The 20,558-nt window shown below is 34.3% G+C and overlaps 1 long non-coding RNA gene across 1 annotated transcript in view; it reads right to left on the bottom strand.

Annotated features, from left to right (window-relative positions):
• The window catches only part of LOC146003493 (uncharacterized), a 319,461-nt gene extending 299,106 nt beyond the window's left edge, over window positions 1-20,355 (bottom strand). The window contains exon 1 of the long non-coding RNA XR_014443825.1: window positions 20,218-20,355. This is a non-coding gene — a long non-coding RNA (uncharacterized LOC146003493). The remainder of the gene's footprint in view (window positions 1-20,217) is intronic.
• Between the last annotated feature and the right edge of the window lie 203 nt (window positions 20,356-20,558).

The following is a 20,558-nucleotide window of genomic DNA, read 5'->3' as shown; positions in this document are numbered from 1 at the left end:
AAACAATAAGGTAATGGGTAAGCAGAAACTATTCTGTGTGGCATCGTGTTTTATTATTATTATTAATATTATTATTGTTTGCATTGTAACAACTTCTACAGACAATACTTATAATGTTGTTGTTACAATACTTTAGTAAAAAGGTGAGGAAGTTATATGTTTCTTAAATTACAGCACTGTCCACATTATAAGGGCATTGCATCAATTTATAGGATTAGAAAAATGACACTATGATTTTAAAAAATGAGATAAAATACATTTTGTACATTTAAACAGGGAAATTATGACAATCAGTTACTTCACATACCAGATGATATCAACATATCAACTATTTACTCTGTTTCTATGAAAGTAAAGACAACATATCCCATGATTGGATAATAATTTACTTTCATCCACTCAAATTCAATATACTAATGAATAGTGTCAAAGTAAAAGATTTGAAATAAAAAAACACACTTAACTGGTGTATGTCAAAGCAAGTTTAATGCAAATAAGATGCTGGCACAGGTAAAATTTCCTGCACAGACATACAGGCAGTGCCAGCCACACTTGAACCTGCATTTAGGTTAAGCATGGAAACATAAATGCGGATGAGCCACATCTCAAAAAAGCACATTTACCAAATTTAATGATATGCTGAATAAATTTAATGTTAATTTTTGTATTGATTAAATTTTCATATTAGTTTAACTGAGGTGTTGAACTGATATTTCAATATAGTTCAATATGACTTGACCTTTATACTATGTTAATTAAAATATCTTAAGTCCCCGTTACATTACATTACATAAGCTTATCTCATGGAAATCACTTCAAAGCAGACAGCTACAACGTTATGTTACACATGTTATATTCAAGCGTGTGATTCGGCATAGCACCCTTATTAAAACTTATAAGGTAATAAATCCACTTACAGAACAACAATTTTCCAAAAAAATGTTTAATTAAAGATATCACATTTGTGCAACCAAGAAATGTATCATTAGGCAAATGTTCCTTCACCAAACATATGAAAAAATTATTTTATGAGGAGCATTTCTTGATACTGATTATCAGTTATGTTATATTCATCATTTCCTCATAGTCTAGTGAGATTCAATATTGTCTAAGAGAAAAATTATATATTCTTTACTTTTTTCTATTATTTTCAGCGCTTAAAAATCAACACAATATTAATATGTATTGTATGCCAACAATGTCCTTCCTTCCTTCTTGGCAAACAGTAAGGGCATTTTATGTACATTACAAGCATAGTAGGATCATGTAATAACTAAGTGTATCACATATAAAAGGGTGTTTCAAAAAGTAACAGCAAACTGAATATTTTTATATATATAATTAAATTAGAGATTCAAGTAATATGACACTATTCTATATAATCACCGTCATTTCAATACTGTTCTCAAAAACTTCTTTATTTCATCTTTGTCCTCTCAAAGCAGCCTTCAGGGGTCCAAATGCATGATAATATGAGGGAGCAAGAAAAGGCTACATGGACGATACTGTAAGATCTCAAGGTCATCTGAGGGTGTGCATTTTCATGAAGGAGAAGAATGCCTAGTCAAATATCTTGCAACACTTGAGAACCTTCATGGCAATGGTATGTGTGGGTCTGATACTGACAACCAATTCCATGGCCACAACTTCTAAAGAAATGCACGGGTTTTCATGCATAATGGCATCAGTGCAACCTACCCTTTTATCAGTGATGGTGATGCTGTGATAAATTGATATTTGCCCATTTGCAAACACATCTACTCACTAGCACAGTTTCTTCTTGCCAATACTCCTCCAGGTCCTCATACTGTTGTAGCATTCTTCTGTGAATTTCACACCATCAGACCAAAAAATTCTGAAGATTCCTCAATGTTCCTCAATGGTGCAAACTGTAAGGACATCACCATTGAGCATATCATGTAACCTATTGGGCAGTGTATCTTCTCTACACAGGAATTTGATGTTACTTTTTGAAACACCCTTGAATGAATAATCCTTACAAATAATGTACACAAGGTATAATGGTCAATAATCTACATGACAATCATATGTTACTCTCAAGTTATTTTATATAACAATGAATTTCTTTGATTTTGAATGCAGAACTTACACATTATTTATTTAATAATATTGTTTCACAACTATTATCATGTAGCTTTATGTTCTCAATACTCAAGTGAAACTCTGGCATATTTTACTTGCAAATGTATTGATGATGTAAACCTTATTGTCTATGTCTACAATTCTAAGCACCACACACTGTCATGCCTGACAGGATTTTGAGGGGTTTACACACCCCTATTGGTCCACTTTTAAAAAAAATGTGGAAGGTGATAAAATGTAGCATTGATTAGCTAAAACTTGAAACCTATATTTCCTTCCTGCTTTATGATCATAACTCCCCCTTTCCATTACAAAATTCCTGAGCATGCTGCTGTGTGTCACATAAGTGATTTATAATATTTTTCTGATTGTCCTGTTCATTTTCTCCCACGATATTGCTGTAGTAAAAATGATTCACAATAGATATTTTTTCTGTTGCTCAAGATCAATATTATGTCTAATAGGTTAATTTTATTATTATTATAATTATATTATTTTAGTTAGTGTTAAAATTTGTTACATCCACTGTTTAAGTTAGAATTATTTCAATTTAAAGGGACACAATTATATGAAATGCCTCAATGGAATGAACAACAATGCAGGTGCTAGTCCACATTTCTATTGTTTATTTGTTGTCCTTAATTCTGTTTATATAAGATTGTATACAAAGGTGCATAGAAAATTATTCTTTCTACTATTTATTGAATACATTGCATATGACAATTTCAGTTAAACCAGAATTTAAAATTACTTAGACAAAGGTGAGAATTGTAACAGACAATAGACAAATTTTTCTCACAAGATTTGAGTTCTAACTCAGTTTTTCCTGCATATAAAAAGCTATGTTGAAGGAGCAATGCCAATACTTCCCGCGTGCTTACTATTGCATGATTCAGAAACATATAACAATGCCGTACAATTCAGTGAGTGAAAGAGAGAGAAAGAGAGAGACTGAGTGAGTGCCTGTGTATGCATGTGGTACAGAGGAAAACTGCAAATTAAAAGTATGACCAATGATGTAATGTAAATAAATTTGTAATTGTTAATTGTCTGTTTGATATTGTTAATTCACTTTTCAGAAGTTCTAGTAAACTGCAATTTCCTCTGGATTATTTGAAACTAAAATTCCATTTCAAAATAATATTAACTGATTAAAAACATAAGGGAGACTTAACACAGAAGCAACAAGTGGCACGTGACACATGTCCCTCGAGGATTCACCAATCGAATGTAGGCTTGTCATGCCACTACGATGTGAAACAGTACTGTTGATTGCCTCGTTCCCAAGCTGCATATGCCGTGTGTTTCTTTGTCACTTAGGTGTGAAATCTTCCTAAGACCACATACGTTTGCTGAAACCTCTTATGATTCTGATTGATACATCCCCTATTTTCAGTACTGTCACCGAGGAGGACCAAAACAGTGATGAATTCCATGTAGCATAATTTCCACTGTCTTGTACATACCTATTCTTTATACATACATACTATATTATTAACTTAATATAAGAGATTCACAAACAAAACAATTAATCTTAACACACTGTTGTACTGAAATGTTCAGAAAACTAAAAAATGCATTAAAGTAAGCCTGTAACAGTTTAATTACAAGAAAAGGAATATCTCCAAGAGTACTTCTTAACTGCAAAACTGAAAAATCATGTAAAAGATTTATCATGATAGGAAAATACACTCAGGGCACAGCATTCCAATTTAAGCTAAGCATATTACCTTAAAACCGCATATTTCATGCACATGTTCTAATCGTGTAAGACTAAGTCCCATTGTCATGTAAAGCAGAAATGTGGCTTCTAATGATACAGCTTATTTATGAAATTTTGTAAATTGCCTGTGAAGCAACTGAAATGATAAAGTTATTAATATTAATCCACATGTAGTATCTGCAGTAGCCAAATATTTATATTGCCCCTCCCCCACCCCAAACTTGTAATATACCCATTACTTGTCATCACACTACATCAGTTGTGATTACTGCATTCAAAAAAAATATTAATTATTGCTAGAAAGAGCAATTCAAGACTTGCATGTTATTTGCACAGAATATGTATATAAATGTGGTAAAATTTGTGAGAAATGAAAAAAAAATTATGTAATGTACTAAATTTACATTGTTCACAACTTAGTATGCATGAAAAATGTGTTTAGCATGTTGTTGTATCCATTCATAAGCAATTCTGGACAACCGTTTTCAGCATTATCACAACTGTGAAAATTAAGATATCTGCAGATAGGGCATACAATAGATTTCTTGGTATTAAATAAAACCAAGTGCCAATCAAAAATCTCCAATGTCATTTTTAATATTAAACACCTAAATATAAAAAATGGCTACTTTTGTTTCTTCAAAAATATAATTGTAAAACAGTGAAATTTGGCACCAGTCATGGAAACCTTCCATGACGACTGGGGGTTCATGGAGCTGAGCCAAGGTCACCCACCCCTCAACTGGTTGGATGATCTCCCACCTCTGGTGGGGAGTGAGACCAGCAGTCGATAGGTAGGCCTGGCCCTCATGGGCTGTTACACCATGGGTTATTATTTATTATTATTTCGTACTAATAATCTGACTACATACTGTGAGTTTCACAACAGTCAGATGAGTATTCAACAATTCACTTATGCAATCTTAAAGCATGAAACAATACTAACTTCTGTAACAAGTTCACATTTGAAAATCTAATGAAAATACTGCATTACAAATAAAGCGATTATATTGTTGCGGGAGAAGAAAAACAGCCCTGATGGGGATGAAAATTTCCGCTTGTTGCCAGAATATTTGGGTCTAGTGCAGAGACTTTTTAGCAACCTTCTCTAGTTAATTTACACCATAATTAACCACAGGTGCCACAAAGATACAGTCATTGAATTCATATTAATAGCTTTACATAACACCTGCATTTGATGATATTTTAAATTTAATGTTTCAAACACACATTACATTCTTGAAGCAGCAAAAACACACACACACAATCAATCAATATCAAATTCAAACAATAAAACTATAAAAGGACACTAAAATTCAATTGTTTAGAAACAATCCCTGTCATAGTAAAAAATCAGAACATGTAACCACATAAATTACTTGCCTTTTCAATGTGGCATATTGAGTTTGAAACTTTGCCGACAATTCACTGTGCGAAGTCAAGATAAAACTTGCCAGATCACTTATTATACACTAGTCACAAGATGGTACAGAAACTACATGCATTACCAGGGTTGTACATAGCAAGATGAAATTTATATAACAAAGACAGAAACTGCAATTCATAGACTTCAGCTGGAAGAATCATAGTATCCTAATTACACTTGAAAGTATGTAAGGATAATCTTTCACATTTAAGCAAATACACACACACACAATGACATTCACTGAACAAAATGAAACTTCACTTTTAAGGCCTCCACAAGTGTTTAAACTTCATATCTATTCCCAGGCATGAAGTGTTTGTTTTGCTAGGTGCGACATGGCTTGCCAGATGTTGTATTGTTTTGGCTAAATTTCCCATCCTTTGCTGCAATGCTAATGTGAAACTGAATATATACCATTGCTCCTTTACAATTGCAATTCTTAGTTTTGCAAGTTCAAACTGATAAAGAAGCATAAAGTGTTTATGAATTTGATTTAATCCTTCATTTCCAAATAAAATAAAATAAAAAAATAAAAACTGTGCCACCAGACTGATACCATATTATGTGTGTATATTTTAAATTTAGTTTCAAATTCAGTGTGCCATCTATATTCAAGTTGAAATATCACTAAATTAATTATCTGAAGGCAGAGAAGTGCATTGAATTTAGAATTCAAAAATAAAGATAAGTGATAGAAAGACCAAACTTTTTCTTTTACATATATAAATAATAATTTCTTTAATTTTATATTATTTTGACACTTTCTTTTGTGAAACTGTTTAATTATAAATATTTATATAAGTCACTTTTGTAAATAAAGGTGCAACAATGTATGAACAAAAAGGTCGTGAGTGAGTAAAACAACAATACTAGAGGTAAATGTTATTTGTAAGTAGAAACTTTTATAAAAACGGGATGATAATGTTACACTGCATATAATCTTTTGGTGAATGTTGTACAAAAATGGTGTGAGCAGCTTCACTGTAAGTGTTCAGTTGTGGGGCCAGAGTGAGTGCATAAACTGGTCAGACAATGTTTACTATAGAAGAGGAACACCGATATGTACTCAAGAAAAGTCTGGTGTAATTTTACTCCCTGACCTTGAAAAAAATGATTCTGTTGAATGTAATATCAATGGATTGCAACAAACTGTGCTGTATTCTGATATAAAAATAAACAAGAAATTGCATATAAATTTTATATATGTTTCAATTCAATCTAAAACTAGGAACCAGTGAATATTTTAACTATATATCTCGTCAATAGTTGTTTTTCTTCTTCAAGTCATTCTGACCACTGATTATATCTTCACCTCTAGAATCAATGTAATGTAAGGAGACCTAAAAGTAATTTAATTCTTATGATATTCACAGCCATTTCACCATTTGCATCCTCCCAAGTCCTATAATATTTTAATATTGAACAAATTAGTGTAACACATAATCTGGATATCTTCAAAGCTGAAAAATTCAAATTTCCTCTAAAAACAACCTACAAGTTTCAGACTTCTTTTTGTGATCACTGGATAATGACTATTAAATGATAAATCAGATGTGAAAGTAATACCTAAGTGTGTGACGTGGTTAGTTTGTTGAACTATGATATCATCTATCTTATAAGTAGGGAGCAGATTTTTAGGTAAAAACGTATTTTTTTCTTGCTTCAGAAGTCTTTCATACTCAGTAGGAATGCTGACCATATAGCTGCAAAGTAATCTGCGAAGTCTTATTTCACATAAAAATGCATAATTTTAAGCATTCTAGACAAAATAAAGTTTCCGAATTATTTGTGTAAATGCAAAATTTTGAAGTTAATGCATAAAATAGACAAAATAATTTGTGATACTTCAAGGTTTATTGAAAGATGGATGTTTACAAAAAGATTTTGGGTTCCTATCTACAAATCCAAGCTTTCTTGTGGTGTGAGAGAAAAAATGAAAACATCCACACAACTGCTTTGTGAAACAGTCAAGGATGTTAGTTCAGTTGAAAGGAAAATGAACTCACCATCAGAGACATGGTTGCAGATACTTAAAAACAAATTCCGAAGTCTGCTAAAAAAATGGGGTACCAAAAACTGTGTAAAGTTGCTCCGGTGTAGGAGATTGAACAAGTAGGTGAAACTGGTGGTACAAATGTACATGATATACGGCACTTCAAATATGCATGTCTGAATACGTGTAATGAGGAAAGGTCATTTTCACAATACAAGTCATTTTTCAGCGATAATCAGCATGTATTTTGAATTGACAATTTGGAAATGTGCAATGTTGTTCATAATCAACATAATGCAACATACAACTAGCATCCTAACTCTCCTGCGGGTATCTATTAATTTACTTGAGAGAATTTTTAATGAAAATATTTTTGAATTTTAACCACATATTTCCAGTGTTTTTAGAACATAAAAAATAAATATTTTTTCAATTTCATAGCACCTAAAAATCTACTCCCTAGTCATAAGATACAATTATCTACATTCATGATGCATTTTTGTTTGTTTATATTTTTCAACAAAATTGTTAATATCAGCCTGCAGTGTTACACAGTCATCTGCTGACTTTATCTGATGATAAAACTTTACATCATTAAAACCTTAGATTTTTGGATTTTGAGGAGCACAAAATTTCCAACAATAAAACCAAATACAGGCCTATGTTAGAACCTTCAGGCACTCCAGATGATACATTTCTTTCTGCAGATGAAAAACTGTTCAATACAACTGTTTGCATGTAGTTTGATAACCATATTTCTTCGATTTCAAGATGCCATCGAATGTAAGGTGCACCTCAAATATTGCTTCATCAATTGTAAAAAAAAAATTGTGTCCAATTTAATGTACACAGATGTGCATAACAGTAATATGGGTACTTTATTCGAATAATATTGTATAGTATTACATTGTTACATTTACCGTTAACATTACTACCATAAGAAAATTTTGTTAAGGGTTATTTTTGTCAATACCAGTATTCGGTAAAATATGAGAAAATACTGAAATTGGCAAATACTCCTCCTGTATTACACTAATACCATGGTATATTTATATATAATACTCAAATTCAGGATGGACCTAAATTTTCAACATCCCCCTCCCTGGAATGTAACCCTTGAGTGAGAATGGTATGATTTATTTTAACGAATGCCTTAATAGCCGCGGTAGCTCAGTCGTTAGGGCTTCTGATTACCATGCAAGACCTGGGTTTGGTCCCCGACGGGGGAGAACCGGGATTTTTTTCCACCTGTTCAAGCGGTTCCGGTGCTCACCCAGCATCGTATAAAGTGGGTACCCGGAGGAAACTCTGGGGGGTAAAGGCAGCCAGGGGCGTGGTGCTGATCACATCACCCCCACCTTCGGCCGTGATCAAGAAAGTGTGGGGCCCTAACCCCACACCCCCTATACGCCTTCATGGTATGGTGCATAGCACAGGGGAGTATTTTACCTTATTCTTTACATTAATCATTTCTGTGTAAATAGCATCCATTTGTTGTTGTTAAAACTATCAGCAATATCTTGTATTATGACACCTACATTTGTAACCGTAGGTCTCTTTACAAAACCATACTGTTGGGGTACAATTTCATCCTTCAATGCCATCTGAGGTGGTCGAAAATAAGTGATTCCAATACTTTAGAAATGATAGGCAAGGCTGATGCTATTGATATCCAATGATAGTTATAAACATTATGTTTATTACCAGATTTATGAATTGGTGTTACTAGGCATTATTTCCATATGCAATGATAGATACCAGTTCCTATGACTATTCTACATTGTATTATTAAAGGATATGAAAGGTCACCGGCGGAAGCAGAAATGACATGTGAGGGTATGGGTAGATCCCATCCATTTCCCTATACACAATTTCAAATTTTTGCATAAACCTCGGCATTGGTTACACTGAGTTGTTGTACCTTGTTGCACTAGATGTCTTCATGCTCTATAATTAATTAATCGTTATCGTAAGCAACAACGGAAGTGGAAAATTATAGATGGAGGATGTTTGGTCAAACCTTGGGGTTAGCTGTGGTTGATGCTCCTATGGTTTAACATGGTAACAATGGGAATAGCCGAAGGGATGCTTTTTGAAAATTTTGCTAGCTAGGGGGATACAATGCCCCCTCACTTCAAGCACTGATCACCGGACTGTAAAGCTTGCAAAAAGAAAATCCGAGAAGACCTCAGAAAGGACACGTAAGATGGTATTCTCATCAAGCATGAATTGAGCCTTATAAAACTCATATCAGTTCAGGATTTTCTCATTCAAATTGATTAGGTATTCCTTAAGACTTCACTATTATTATTTTTTATGTTGACCTTTGACCGAAAAATCAACAAAATCACACGTTCCAGCAGGCGCAGGAAACCACTACACCATTATTGTAGTGTAATGAAGTGTATTTTTTCATTTTTACTTTGGTGTAGTGATGTAATGTACTACGCAATGTTTCTTCTTTTTTGTTATGATGTACTTAACTAATTATTATTTCATTATGTATCTTGACGTTTTCCATGCCCTTTTAAACAAGGGTCAACGGAAGAAAAATAAAATTCAAATTCAAATTCAAATTCAAATACTCTGCCCACTCATTTGCCCAACCAAACAAATTCATTAAATATTCATGCTTAGGAAAATGAGAATGTTTTCATAAATAGTACATTCTGGTGTTCAGTACATGTATATTTTGCTTGTGAACACTTTGGTTAAGACTAAAGCTTCCAGCAGTAGCAGTAAGCTGTACCCAGGGTGCCGGTTTTAGGGTAGGTGCAAAACCATCTGATTTACTGAAACTGTGTCAACAGTGGGGGGGGGGGGTGTCTTGATGCCAAGCCCGAGCCTCTACACACATAAATCCTGGTAAAGTAATTTACTAGTATACAAATAGCCGTCTCCATGTGGTTAGCACAGTGTGCGAAGAAGCCAGCAGTCCCGGGTTCAAATCCCAGCCTGGGCATGGATGTTATTCATGAGTGTCCCTTCTTCAACTTCATCACATCATCACTCACCCTCATCTTTGCAATTAGCCAAAAGTGGCAGAAAAGTGAAGTAAAATAAACCAAACCAATCAATGAACTCTTCTTCACATTCTTCCTGCAACTAAGCATGGATTCATTTTGATATTTTTAATTAGGTCTCCATTAATATACCAGGAATGATCTGGATAAGTTGATGTGTTCTTTTCTTTATTTCATCAAAATTGTTAGATGCACGACATCTTCAAATAACCATATGGGACCAAGTTCCTTTTATTTTATTGCGATTTCATCATGCTATGAACAATTTTTACATCGTTCGATCTCGATTTAAGTCTGTTAACACATTCTGCGGAGTTTTGGCGATTACTTAAGATTTTGTTCAATATATGCTTTTGTAGTTGGGTTAGGCAGGTCAGGTTTGGTGCTCATAGCATTAAAATCAAGTCCCTAAATGCATTCTACTAAGGTTCTGATCTACTTCTACATACATTCCCACTAATCTACGATACTTAATGTCGCTTGTCAACGGAGAATACCTTGTACATGGGAAGTATGCATGCTTGTGTAAGGTAATTTTTTACTTTTTTTCAGCATAAATAACTCTATTTCGAATGCAAACAGTGCTCATTACTTTAAGGAAAGTTCAACTTTTCGTGTGAAAATGATTTCAAAAATCTTACGATAATTAGTCTTTCTGCTAGGAGAATTTGAAAAAAATCATAAAAGGATCGGAACTGTTACCACCATATGGTATGCATATTTTTTATAACCGTTCCAATTAATAAGAATCAATCATAATAAGCACTACAATACCAAAGTGACTACATTTTTAAGTAACAGTTCTGTAGGTTTGAAAGAAAGAAATTTTAATCCACACATTTATCAGTTGTAAAACTTTGTAAACCAAGAAAAGGGTTCATTGACCCTCAATCAGTGAACAATTCTTTTTTAAGTTAAAAACTCATAAGTTAAAAACTACATAGTCAAGTCCATGCAATCGAATTATGATCATAATAATTTAATTCCTTTCCATTGTGTGTCAACCACACTCTGTATCAAGGTAAAAGGTAAAGTGCTCCCCTGTGCTTAGCACCATGCCATGAAGGTGTATAGGGGGTGTGGGGGTAACGCCCCACACTTTCTTGATCCGGTCGTGAGTGGGGGTGATGTGATCAGCATCATGCCCCTGACCACCTTTACCCCCCAGGGTTTCCCCCAGGTAAGGTAAACGTCCCTAATTTCAACAATGTGCCTAAGTTCGACAGGGTATTTGAAAAATCGTAAAAGATAAGGAAACTATGCAATGCAGAAAATCATGCATGTATCATGCGGCAGTGTACAGGTTTACCCCACGTCGTGAAAAGGGCAGTTGCACCAGATGAGACATAGCAGCAGCACGGGAGAAATTATGACGGCACTATTTGCTAACTGTGAAAAATCGACTGATTTTTAGTGGATTTCATAAGAAGGTAAATTTTCTACGTAAGGTTTTTACCAGTTTTGTGTTGTTTCGAAACAAATTTCAATACTTTATTATTGTTTTAGAGCTGTTTTCTGAGCTTCCTAGTCTGTTGCCGCAGAAAAAGGTTGTTCATGTAACAAAATAAGGGGGGTGTCGAACATATGAGCACAAAAATGGATGGTGCACCAAATTTCGACAAGAGTCGAAATTTATTCGAAAATACACAATGTTGTGTTTTGATGTGCATTGAAAGGCATGTTGTTTACAATTCATAAAAATACCAGTTTCATTGCCCTACGGCAATTGCAACATTAATCCGACAGGGGGGTGTTGAAGTTTGGTGCCGTGCATGTCGAATTTTGGGACATTCCCTGAAACGTCATTTCTGGGCTTTTTTCATACCTTTTCTCTCTTGTGTCATTGCTATTTCCATGAAATCGCTCGTTCTTCCTGCATCACTAAATGTGAGGGACCTGAACTATACAAAATTGCAATAATACCAAAAAATGTCACGTTATAATTAAGTGTTTATATTGGCTTAATGTGATAAACTGAACTAAAACTCCATGCAAATTAAATAGCCGAATGATGAAAATTTTGTCTTGTGTACGATTTTTTAATGTTCTTAACAACTCTGTGGAAATGTTGCAAAATTTGCCTGATTAATGATAAATATTACACAGAACTTACATTTGGCTTCATACAGTACACGATTTTCCTTGTTCTACGATTTTGTGAAAAATGTAGGAGTGTGTGGGACAGAATTTTTTGGATCGGGGTGGGAAATGTTCAAAATTTCCCAAAGCTCTGGAAATCTCAAATTCTACAAGTCATTTTCACTTTAAGTGATTATTTTTGCATTTCTGGTACAAAAGAACAATTGTCAATAAGTTCTAGTCATTTACAATGCAGAAACACCGAGGAACAAAGGTTGTACACCGGAGCCGCTTGATAATTAATTTACATTAAACTCAGCCTAATTTGTTCCTTACTTTAGCTTCATTTGGCCAATTCCAAAAACTTCCAAGAAAGCAAAGAGAAAGACTGCCTGCTGTGATTACATCTCCTTAAATGATCAAATACTTTACAAAGGAGGAGGATTGATTTCGTGTTTTAAGTCCACTTTATGCACAGTAAGGCTAATCAGGACTGGACCTACAGCTTAAAGTGGGATCCAAACCACTATGTGTCTGCATTGGGGATTGAACCCAGGACCCCTTGATTACAAGGTGATGACGCTACCACTGCTAACAAAGGAGGAGAAAAAGCATCAAGCAGATGAGACAAAAGAGCTAGAGAGCTGAAGAAACTTGCTGCACAGAACTAGAAGACAAAGAGTTTAGGCAAAAAGGGAAAGAAATGGGTTGATGTGAGTGACTCAGAATCTTCAGATGAAAATGCACTGTCATTGAAAAAAAAAAGTGATTCTCACTGGCAAGAGGAGGAGTCAGGTGAAATGACATTAGAGATTGTTAATATAAGTGATGTAAAAGGGGATTTCATTTTTGTGGATTTTTTAGGGGGGGAAAGAAATGCATCAAAATTTACTTACCTCTGTGTTGTTCAGGAGATCCTGGAAGATGTAATAAAGGTGATTGGACTTAAGAGTGTTGATGTGGCCAAGAAGGAATTTGTCACCAATGAAAGTAATGTTTCATTCATATCAGACCCTCAAATTATTGGTCCTGTTGAGTTGCCAGATTTGGTAATGAAGGGGGAAAGGGTCAGATATGTTTTCAAGAAAAAGTAAATGTCTAAGAGTTAGGTCTTTGATTTTGAGGACTCACACCTAACTTCAAAAGAAAGTTGTTTTGCATTTATTTAAAATTTATGTTAATTAATTATTAGTGTTATATATAATGTTATCAATATCACAGATACCAACAGCAATTGTTCCTTAGCATCTAGGCTTGGCTAAGTAAATGTTATAGTTAGTCCTCAAAATTTTTTCCTTGATTTTGATACACCATTGGGAATCACCCTATAAAACTATGTTTCAAAGTTGTAATATAAACACAATCAACATTTTCAGTGTTTTATTTGCTTAAATGTACCTAGCCTTTGGCATGGTAAGTAATTCATGTTAATATTTTAAATTTTGTTGAGCATAAAAGAGGGGGGTTAACAACAAATCTTTGTTTTGTTCAGTTCATGTCCTGATAAATCTGTAAATTTAGTTGAATATAATGAAATGCCAATAGAAGGACATGTGCAGTTATTGGTATTATTAACATCTGCATATTTAGTGTCTGATGTAAGGGGGTGTCGAATTTCGGTACACAAACTGTCGAAATTACGGACAAGGTGTCGAACTTAGGGACATATTGTAGGATTCACTTTTTTATTTTTTAATAATTATGTAACATAACTGTTCAAATGCAAAATACTTTTGGGGTGAAAGTAGAATCTTTAAACTTTCAGGCAAAAAAAATGACTCGCATTTATGAAATACGAAAGCCACTACAAGCAATTAACTGCAAAAAATTTCCTTAACCTGTCGAAGTTAGGGACGTTTACCTTACCCATGTTATTCGACACTGGGTGGGCACCGCAGCCGCTTCCATCGTTAGAAAAGTTCTCGGATTTGAACCGGCCGGGGATCGAACCCGGGACCTTTAGCATGGTAGTCAGATGCGTTACTGACTGTCAAACAAATGTACAAATTGCAGTATGTTCCTTGTTGCTCAGCCATTCCGGGTAAAGAGGGAATTATACCAAAAAAAAATAATAATCAAAAATATGTTCTATTTGCATGCAATGAGTAGATAAAACTTCTCATTTAAACATTCTGCTGAGATATTTTGAAAAATAATATATTTGATATGTTTTATTGTTACAAGAAATAGCTGCTTTTAGTTGGCAATACATGGCCAGTAGCATTTACTAAGTTGGCAGCTCCCTTATAGACATGCAGTTCAACTGTTAACTCCATTCTCAGGAAGTTTACTGCTGAGTTTATGTTTTGAGAGTCTACACACTGAATTTCAGAGACCAAGGTGAGTAAATTTATGAATTAAATGTAAAACAGTAATTAGATGTACATGGTGTAACATCCGTGACAAAAAGAAGATACTTTTTAAAAATACAGAATTGAACTAAATTTGTTTTTGTCAAAAGTAGATAATGTTGACATTCTAGTAAAATACTTCCACCCTACCATCTTAAAGATATTATCTGAGTTTAAATAAGAATAAAATAGATGTCACGGATGTTACAAGTCACGGATGTTACATTTCTATCACCACTGATACTTTTAGGTTTGGGTTGTCTAACTTTATGAACTATAGTCCATGTTACATAACCTATTACTGGTATAATTCAGAGAGATTTAAAATATATTATTGATGTGTAGAACTTGATTTTATTAAGTCATACAGTAAAATGAAATTATTTTTCTTCGTTCCATCTAGAATTTATTTTTTATGTTATAATGAAATGTCCTTAAAATCAGTGGTAGCTAAGAGAAACATAAAATAACTTATAATTTGGTCCAAGTTTATGTTTTCTCTTGTTGCAGATAATGCCACCTGCAAAGTCTGCTCCTAGAATGGCAAAAATGAGAGCTAAAATGAAATCTGAAAATCCAGAGAGATGGGCTGCATATTTGGAAAAGGATAGAGAAAGAAATAGGTTAAAAAGGCAAGATGAAAAGGAAAAGTATGCAAAAGACAAAAACCTTTTGAATTTGAGGAGAGAAAAGACTAGATTGAGGGTACAGGAGTGGAGGAGGAAAAAAGCAGAAGCGATGAAGACCAATACACCTCCAAACCCTTCAGCTTTGAGCTCATATTCTTCAATAGCAGTAAAATCACTACTTTGTACTGTTCAAAATGCTGAAGAATTCTTCAAAGTCACTGAAGCTCAATAAAAGTCAACTGAGGTTCTTTTTGTAACCAAGAGACAGAAGAAACTTCAGTATTTTTGAACAAACGATGGGAGTACGTGCGAACGGCACCAGGAATACAAGAAATACATCAAATCAAGAAAATTGATCTGAATCATATTCTGATGACTGTGATGATGATGCATCTGTTGAAAACAACATAAATGAACTTGGACATAACTCGAAAACTGAAGAATTAGACCTATGTGAACTCAATGAGAATATTGTACCTGAGTATACGTTGAAGTCTGCATCACTGGTCATGGAAAGACTCAGGTTAGCCATAACTATGTTGCAGTGTGTCAGACAAGTGTTTTGCGAAACAGTGGTGATTTACGTGTGATCTTCTTGAAGCAGTATGGAAAAACTGGCAATTTATTCGTACATAATAAAGAGGATGAAAAATAAATAAACATTAAGCAGGCATTCTATCTAATCCAACTATAACGGAAAATGGAAGTAGAGTTATCTATGATTTCAAAAGCAAAATCTGCTTGTAGGATTTTTATTTCTAAGAAAAGTCTTTAAAATCCTATTTGTGTTATAATAATTACAAATTGGATAATGACCACACAAGACTTTTCTTCAATCCATGGTTTCTTCCAATAAATAAAATTATTTGCTCTGATTTCTAATTAGAGACTTAATTATGTGTGACTGCATAATTGTGTTAATTATACTATGTAATATTATTAATTTAAGAAAGGTGGAACAGTACAAATCTTAACTGTCTGTCATATATTGTGTCAGATGTAACATCCGTGACGAATTCCATGTAACATCCGTGACATGAATAAAGCAATTATAAAATCAATTCCTTTTCGTTTTTGTGAATTAATAGATCAGAACTAGAACCTGTAAAGCTTACAGATCAACACAATGAGTATAAAATGAATTTTATCTCAGGCAGTAACCTGGATTTTTAAATTTTAGTTCACAGCCTGTAATGTGAGTTCACAAATTCTGTGACATCCGTGACTGAACATTTTTTTCAGTTTCCGGAATAGTAATACATTTTACTCAACATAGTTTTTTCTGTAGGGAGGTCATTACCATTTACTGTGTTTCATGTTTAAAAAAGTTCACAAAATACATTTAATTTTAATGTTAAGAGCTTTAAATTAGTAAAACTGTAACGTCCGTGACAACTGGAATGGCTGTGCTGTATTTTATTACACAGTCTTAAACACAATTCACTGTCATAAGCATGAAAGAACGTGATTAGAATGCATCGTTACAAATACAGGGTGGGGCACAAAAAACTAGCCCCGTTCCGATCAGTATATAATGTGTACAGTACATTTCAATGATAATGAAACATGTATTTACTGTTTACAATAGATGTTGAAAGTGGTCACGATTAACCTGAGGACACATTGCGTACGGGATAACATGTTTCGCATGACAGCTTGCAGTTCCGCATTTACGTTTTGTATAATAATCGGAACGGAGCTAGTTTTTCGTGACGCACACTCTACAAAACATTTTCCTGCAAGTAATCCAATGTCCATTGGAGGCAAAGTGAAAGGAAGTGAAACATAGAATTTGAATTTTATTTATCTTCCGTTGACCCTTGATTAAAAGGGCATGGAAAACGTCAAGATACAAAATAAAATAGCCTAGTATTTAGTTTAGTACATCATAACAAAAAAGAAGGGAAAAAAACATTGTGTAGTACATTTAGTGGTAAAAATGTCATAGTCGGGAAATGGATTTCTTCAAATATACAGGAGAAAGTACTTACAGAATTGAGTTTCTGTGTAATTTCGGAAGGTCGTAGAAGTATTTTCTAGCATTTTTCAATGTATTTTTCTATAATAATGTCCGTCCGATGCACGAAAGCTGTTGCTTGCATTTCCATCCATATACTTGAACTGGATGTTGCGACCATCTGATGATGTAATCCCCGATAAGTATTTCCAAACACAGTTTTTTCACTATATTGCCCAACCTAAAGCAATCTAACCTAACCTTACCGTGATGGTGCGTGGGGCTATCGTGAATGGTTTTTGGGGCTATTCGTGGATGGTTATACGATCCAGAATGATTTTTGGGGGCTATGCGTGAATGGTTTTTGGGGCTTCATATTTGACATACTTACTAATTGAGGCCTGCTAATGACGGATCTGAAGTTAAAATTTGTCGGAAACATCTAGAAATTGCAAAATAATTGCGAACCATTGACGCTAGCCCCACGAACCATTGACATGTGGTTAGGTTAGTTTCGGTTAGGTTAGGCAAACATACGTTAAAATTTGAGGTAAATTTCTCGTATCGGACAAACGGATTTCTTCAAATTTACAGGAAAAATTACTTACCGAATGCAGTTTCTTTATACTTGTGGAAGTTCGGGGGAAGTGTTTTCTGGCATCGTTCATTGAATTTTGTCGGTAAATCATCTATTTTTCGACATAACCGATGCACGAAAGCTCTTGCATCCATTTACTTCCAAGTGGATGTAGCCTGTGTGTGATGAAGTAATCCCGGTCAGTGTTTCCAAACACGTGTTTTTGTAACTGAAGGTACGTTTCCGCAAAAGGTTTGTGGGGCTATGTGTCAATGATTCGTGGGGCTATGTGTCAATGGTTTGTGGGGCTATGAGAGAATGGTGTATGGGGCTATGCATATTTTTTTCGAAACCAATTTTTAACTATTGCACGTGACCCTACCTAACCTAACCTTACCGGAAATGGTTCATGGGGCTATGCGTCAATGGTTTGTAGGGGTACATAGGTATTTTTGGGTGCAGTGGGGTGGAAACAATGCATGCCGAGTACGGTAGTGAAACTGTGACCGCCATTTTGCATGTTACCGAAGGCAAAAAGAAACGAAGAAAACTTACTCGATATGTTGCAAATAGAGCTCATTTCCGTGAAATAAGCAAAATGCCACCTTCAGCAATGTTTCTTAATGCAGAATACGTAAGTACGAATATTCAAATTAAATGAACTAGCAAATTTCAGCCGTTTGTCCGATACGAGAAATTTACCAAATTTGATGTCGTGGTAGTATCAGGATCTAGAAATTGCAAAATAATTGCTAGCCCCACGAACCATTGATGTGTGGTTAGGTTAGGCAAACATAGTTAAAATTTGGTGTCGTAGTAGTATCAGGAATATATATATCTCCTTGTGAAACAAAAAATTTCACGAAAATCGACAGTTTCCATTCCAAAAACTAATGCCTTATTTTAGCTAATTTTGCAATTTCTAAAAGTTTCAGACAACTTTTAACTTCAGATTCGTGATTAGGAGGCCTCAATTAGCGAGTATGCCAAATATGAAGAAAATCGGAGAGGGGTCCGGTCATCTTAAGTCATTCCATATGTTGTTTGCTACATCGACCTTGCATTAAAATAAGAATAAAAACAAAACCCATATTGTTCAGTACATTGGCTTTGCATCAAAATAAGAATAAGGTTTCTTATATATATATGTGTGTATGTGTATTGTAATTATGTTGGAATATCAGCCAGGGGGGCTGTTTAGTTCAACTATCATGAGGTTTGCTTGTCAAGTGTATACACATTGAGCATGTTTCTAAGTTATATTGTCTTGTTCCATGAAGTCTGTGAGACTATGGAGAGCTCTCTCTGTCAAATATTTTATTTTTATTTTTTGTATTTGCTTATTTTTTGGGAATATCAGTTTTATGTCATTAGGCAGCTGGTTGTAGAATATTTTTCCGGCATTCATTGGCGATTGTTTTGAGATATTTAGTCTGTGTTGGTTCTGGTAATAGTTATCTTTCCTTCTTGTATTGTGGTTGTGTATTTGGTTATTTTTAGTCATGTTTCTAGTATTTAGAACAAACGTTATAACCTTATAGATGTATAGGGAGTATATTGTCATTATTTGTTTCTCCCTGAATAACTCTTTGCAAGATTCCCTATAGCCTAGTTTGTACATTATTCTAAGTGCTCTCTTTTGAAGTCTCAGTATTCTGACAGTATTATTATAAGATGATCCACCCCATGCTATTATGTCATATTCAACATGGGATTAAATTATATGCATTTGTTAATTTCTGTTAAATTATATTGAGCCATTTGTTTTAGCAGGTATAGATTAGATGATAGTTTACTGCAGATGTTGTTAATTTGTTCTTCCCACGTTAATTATTGATCTACTGTTATTCCCAAAAACTTTACTGAAGATACAGTTTCTATGAGCACATTGTCTATGCATAGTGTTTGCGACTCAAAATCCATGTTTCGGATTGTATATATCATAAATTTTGTTTTATTGTTGTTTAATCCGTGTGAAGTCAGGTACTGTCCAGTTGGTTTATGGTGATTAAAGAGTTTATTTCAAGCTTTCTAGGGCCGATACCTCTGGCAAGAACGGTCCTGTCATCTGCACAGGTGATAATTTTTGTGTTTGGTTATTCTGGTACATTGTTTATGTACAGGATAAAGACTAAAAACAAGGTCCCCAGGATTGATCCAAGAGAAAGAGTTCAAAAATTAAACGAGGGGGTAGGGAGGAATATATATTTGTAAAACTCATATAATGCCTTACATGTATATCTGCCCACCCTAAATTATCAATATACAGCTTTTGCCAACCTGGTCAAAAATTTCTGGCGCCGACCCGCCTGCGCTTTACTTTCAGTTTCAGAAATATCACTATTTTTATACCTACCTCCTTTTTCCTTCTTGCCGTTTCACTGAGAATAATATTAACTTCACTTATTAACACAAAAACTGACATAATTATTTACGGATTATGGTTACTTGAAGTATAACTTCCATACAAGAATTAAATCATTTTAAAAACCACAGGTCTGAGGGTAGGTCTCCCTTATCGCACAACACGCTTGCAACCCGGTGTTCTGACGTCAGTAGAAAAAATGACTAAGTTGTTATGTTAGGTCTGTTAGGTTTGGTTCTATTAGCATGAATACACTGAAAATGTATTATTTATGCTAACAGAACTAAACCTAGCTAGCCTAATCTAACAACTTGGGCATTTAGCCTAACAAT

The sequence above is a fragment of the Lepisma saccharinum genome, chromosome 1 (assembly GCF_977018435.1).
Source record: "Lepisma saccharinum chromosome 1, izLepSacc3.1, whole genome shotgun sequence".
Classification (NCBI taxonomy): domain Eukaryota; kingdom Metazoa; phylum Arthropoda; class Insecta; order Zygentoma; family Lepismatidae; genus Lepisma; species Lepisma saccharinum.
Note: the sequence above shows the minus strand (reverse complement) of the source record. Positions and strands in the feature narration are given on the sequence as shown.